Raw genomic sequence first — 5,610 nt, 5'->3', positions numbered from 1 at the left:
TTTCCATTGTGGTCCTTTTATTTGTTCATAAAGACATATTTAATTTGTCTAAATGCAGGAAAGGTTTTGTTTTTGTTGTTAATTTTATGTGAAATGTTTGCTGATTCCAAAATAGGACTAACACAGTTTACCTTCACCCCAAGTAACATTGAAATCATATTTCACAGAATGATGGTAACAATTACGTTTTTAAAGAGTCCTCTCCTGCTGATGTTCAGGTGTATATCAGAATGTAGTGTCTCTACTTTAAAGAGTCCTCTCCTGCTGATGTTCAGGTGTACATCAGTATGTAGTGTCTCTACTTTAAAGAGTCCTCTCCTGCTGATGTTCAGGTGTGTATATCAGTATGTAGTGTCTCTACTTTAAAGAGTCCTCTCCTGCTGATGTTCAGGTGTATATCAGTATGTAGTGTCTCTACTTTAAAGAGTCCTCTCCTGCTGATGTTCAGGTGTATATCAGTATGTAGTGTCTCTACTTTAAAGAGTCCTCTCCTGCTGATGTTCAGGTGTACATCAGTATGTAGTGTCTCTACTTTAAAGAGTCCTCTCCTGCTGATGTTCAGGTGTACATCAGTATGTAGTGTCTCTACTTTAAAGAGTCCTCTCCTGCTGATGTTCAGGTGTACATCAGTATGTAGTGTCTCTACTTTAAAGAGTCCTCTCCTGCTGATGTTCAGGTGTATATCAGTATGTAGTGTCTCTACTTTAAAGAGTCCTCTCCTGCTGATGTTCAGGTGTTATCAGTATGTAATGTCTCTACTTTAAAGAGTCCTCTCCTGCTGATGTTCAGGTGTATATCAGTATGTAGTGTCTCTACTTTAAAGAGTCCTCTCCTGCTGATGTTCAGGGTGTATATCAGTATGTAGTGTCTCTACTTTAAAAGAGTCCTCTCCTGCTGATGTTCAGGTGTATATCAGTATGTAGTGTCTCTACTTTAAAGAGTCCTCTCCTGCTGATGTTCAGGTGTACTATCAGTATGTAGTGTCTCTACTTTAAAGAGTCCTCTCCTGCTGATGTTCAGGTGTATATCAGTATGTAGTGTCCTCTACTTTAAAGAGTCCTCTCCTGCTGATGTTCAGGTGTATATCAGTATGTAGTGTCTCTACTTTAAAGAGTCCTCTCCTGCTGATGTTCAGGTGTATATCAGTATGTAGTGTCTCTACTTTAAAGAGTCCTCTCCTGCTGATGTTCAGGTGTACATCAGTATGTAGTGTCTCTACTTTAAAGAGTCCTCTCCTGCTGATGTTCAGGTGTATATCAGTATGTAGTGTCTCTACTTTAAAGAGTCCTCTCCTGCTGATGTTCAGGTGTATATCAGTATGTAGTGTCTCTACTTTAAAGAGTCCTCTCCTGCTGATGTTCAGGTGTATATCAGTATGTAGTGTCTCTACTTTAAAGAGTCCTCTCCTGCTGATGTTCAGGTGTATATCAGTATGTAGTGTCTCTACTTTAAAGAGTCCTCTCCTGCTGATGTTCAGGTGTACATCAGTATGTAGTGTCTCTACTTTAAAGAGTCCTCTCCTGCTGATGTTCAGGTGTACATCAGTATGTAGTGTCTCTACTTTAAGAGTCCTCTCCTGCTGATGTTCAGGTGTATATCAGTATGTAGTGTCTCTACTTTAAAGCGTCCTCTCCTGCTGATGTTCAGGTGTATATCAGCATGTAGTGTCTCTGCTTTAAAGAGTCCTCTCCTGCTGATGTTCAGGTGTATATCAGTATGTAGTGTCTCTACTTTAAAGAGTCCTCTCCTGCTGATGTTCAGGTGTATATCAGTGTGTAGTGTCTCTACTTTAAAGAGTCCTCTCCTGCTGATGTTCAGGTGTACATCAGTTATGTAGTGTCTCTACTTTAAAGAGTCCTCTCCTGCTGATGTTCAGGTGTATATCAGTATGTAGTGTCTCTACTTTAAAGAGTCCTCTCCTGCTGATGTTCAGGTGTATATCAGTGTGTAGTGTCTCTACTTTAACGAGTCCTCTCCTGCTGATGTTCAGGTGTATATCAGTATGTAGTGTCTCTACTTTAAAGAGTCCTCTCCTGCTGATGTTCAGGTGTATATCAGTATGTAGTGTCTCTACTTTAAAGAGTCCTCTCCTGCTGATGTTCAGGTGTATATCAGTATGTAGTGTCTCTACTTTAAAGAGTCCTCTCCTGCTGATGTTCAGGTGTATATCAGTATGTAGTGTCTCTACTTAAAGAGTCCTCTCCTGCTGATGTTCAGGTGTATATCACAATGTAGTGTCCTCTACTTTAAAGAGTCCTCTCCTGCTGATGTTCAGGTGTACATCAGTATGTAGTGTCTCTACTTTAAAGAGTCCTCTCCTGCTGATGTTCAGGTGTACATCAGTATGTAGTGTCTCTACTTTAAAGAGTCCTCTCCTGCTGATGTTCAGGTGTATATCAGTATGTAGTGTCCTCTACTTTAAAGAGTCCTCTCCTGCTGATGTTCAGGTGTATATCAGTATGTAGTGTCTCTACTTTAAAGAGTCCTCTCCTGCTGATGTTCAGGTGTATGTCAGTATGTAGTGTCTCTACTTTAAAGAGTCCTCTCCTGCTGATGTTCAGGTGTACATCAGATATGTAGTGTCCTCTACTTTAAAGAGTCCTCTCCTGCTGATGTTCAGGTGTATATCAGTATGTAGTGTCTCTACTTTAAAAGAGTCCTCTCCTGCTGATGTTCAGGTGTATATCAGCATGTAGTGTCTCTAGCTTTAAAGAGTCCTCTCCTGCTGATGTTCAGGTGTATATCAGTATGTAGTGTCTCTACTTTAAAGAGTCCTCTCCTGCTGATGTTCAGGTGTATATCAGTAGTGTAGTGTCTCTACTTTAAAGAGTCCTCTCCTGCTGATGTTCAGGTGTATATCAGTATGTAGTGTCTCTACTTTAAAGAGTCCTCTCCTGCTGATGTTCAGGTGTATATCAGTATGTAGTGTCTCTACTTTAAAGAGTCCTCTCCTGCTGATGTCAGGTGTATATCAGTATGTAGTGTCCTCTACTTTAAAGAGTCCTCTCCTGCTGATGTTCAGGTGTATATCAGTATGTAGTGTCTCTACTTTAAGAGTCCTCTCCTGCTGATGTTCAGGTGTATATCAGATGTAGTGTCTCTACTTTAAAGAGTCCTCTCCTGCTGATGTTCAGGTGTAATCAGTATGTAGTGTCTCTACTTTAAAGAGTCCTCTCCTGCTGATGTTCAGGTGTATATCAGTATGTAGTGTCCTACTTTAAAGAGTCCTCTCCTGCTGATGTTCAGGTGTATATCAGTATGTAGTGTCTCTACTTTAAAGAGTCCTCTCCTGCTGATGTTCAGGTGTATATCAGTATGTAGTGTCTCTACTTTAAAGAGTCCTCTCCTGCTGATGTTCAGGGGTATGTCGTATGTAGTGTCTCTACTTTAAAGAGTCCTCTCCTGCTGATGTTCAGGGTATATCAGTAGGTAGTGTCTCTACTTTAAAGAGTCCTCTCCTGCTGATGTTCAGGTGTAATATCAGTATGTATAGTGTCTCTACTTAAAGAGTCCTCTCCTGCTGATGTTTCAGGTGTATATCAGTATGTCGTGTCTCTACTTTAAAGAGTCCTCTCCTGCTGATGTTCAGGGTGTATATCAGTATGTAGTGTCTCTACTTTAAAGAGTCCTCTCCTGCTGATGTTCAGGTGTATATCAGTATGTAGTGTCTCTACTTTAAAGAGTCCTCTCCTGCTGATGTTCAGGTGTATATCAGTATGTAGTGTCTCTACTTTTAAAGAGTCCTCTCCTGCTGATGTTCAGGTGTATGATCAGTATGTAGTGTCTCTACTTTAAGAGTCCTCTCCTGCTGATGTTCAGGTGTATATCAGTATGTAGTGTCTCTACTTTAAAGAGTCCCTCTCCTGCTGATGTTCAGGTGTATATCAGTATGTAGTGTCTCTACTTTAAAGAGTCCTCTCCTGCTGATGTCAGGTGTATATCAGTATGTAGTGTCTCTACTTTAAAGAGGTCCTCTCCTGCTGATGTGTCAGGTGTATATCGTATGTAGTGTCTCTACTTTAAAGAGTCCTCTCCTGCTGATGTTCAGGTGTATATCAGTAGTGTAGTGTCTCTACTTTAAAGAGTTCCTCTCCTGCTGATGTTCAGGTGTATATCAGTATGTAGTGTCTCTACTTTAAAGAGTCCTCTCCTGCTGATGTTCCAGGTGTATATCAGTATGTAGTGTCTCTACTTTAAAGAGTCCTCTCCTGCTGATGTTCAGGTGTATATCAGTATGTAGTGTCTCTACTTTAAAGAGTCCTCTCCTGCTGGATGTTCAGTGTAATATCAGTATGTAGTGTCTCTACTTTAAAGAGTCCTCTACTGCTGATGTTCAGGTGTATATCAGTATGTAGTGTCTCTACTTTAAAGAGTCCTCTCCTGCTGATGTTCAGGTGTATATCAGGTATGTAGTGTCTCTACTTTAAAGAGTCCTCTCCTGCTGAGTTTCAGGTGTATATCAGTATGTAGTGTCTCTACTTTAAAGAGTCCTCTCCTGCTGATGTTCAGGTGATATCAGTGATGTAGGGTCCTCTACTTTAAAGAGTCCCTCTGCTGATGTTCAGGTGTATATCAGTATGTAGTGGCTCTACTTTAAAGGAGTCCTCTCCTGCTGATGTTCAGGTGTATATCAGTATGTAGTGGTCTCTACTTTTAAAGAGTCCTCTCCTGCTGATGTTCAGGTGTATATCAGTATGTAGTGTCTCTACTTTAAAGAGTCCTCTCCTGCTGATGTTCAGGTGTATATCAGTATGTAGTGTCCTCCTACTTTAAAGAGTCTCTCCTCTGATGTTTCAGTGTATATCAGTGTGTAGTGTCTCTACTTTTAAAGAGTCCTCTCCTGCTGATGTTCAGGTTGTAATCAGTATGTAGTGTCTCTACTTTAAAGAGTCCTCTCCTGCTGATGTTCAGGTGTATATCAGTATGTAGTGTCTCTACTTTAAAGAGTCCTCTCCCTGCTGATGTTCAGGTGTATATCAGTATGTAGTGTCTCTACTTTAACAGAGTCCTCTCCTGCTGATGTTCAGGTTACATCAGTATGTAGTGTCTCTACTTAAAGAGTCCTCTCCTGCTGATGTTCAGGTGTACTATCAGTATGTAGTGTCTCTACTTTAAAGAGTCCTCTCCTGCTGATGTTCAGGTGTATATCAGTATGTAGTGTCTCTACTTTAAAGAGTCCTCTCCTGCTGATGTTCAGGTGTATCAGTATGTAGTGTCTCTCCTTTAAAGAGTCCTCTCCTGCTGATGTTCAGGTGTATCAGTATGTAGTGTCTCTACTTTAAAGAGTCATCTCCTGCTGATGTTCAGGTGTATTCAGTATGTAGTGTCTCTACTTTAAAGAGTCCTCTCCTGCTGATGTTCAGGTGTATTCAGTATGTAGTGTCTCTACTTTAAAGAGTCCTCTCCTGCTGATGTTCAGGTGTATATCAGTATGTAGTGTCTCTACTTTAAAGAGTCCTCTCCTGCTGATGTTCAGGTGTATATCAGTATGTAGTGTCTCTACTTTAAAGAGTCCTCTCCTGCTGATGTTCAGGTGTATATCAGTATGTAGTGTCTCTACTTTAAAGAGTCCTCTCCTGCTGATGTTCAGGTGTATATCAGTATGTAGTG

This window comes from Gymnodraco acuticeps, unplaced genomic scaffold (assembly GCF_902827175.1).
Source record: "Gymnodraco acuticeps unplaced genomic scaffold, fGymAcu1.1, whole genome shotgun sequence".
NCBI lineage: Eukaryota > Metazoa > Chordata > Actinopteri > Perciformes > Bathydraconidae > Gymnodraco > Gymnodraco acuticeps.
This window is presented reverse-complemented; position numbering follows the sequence as displayed.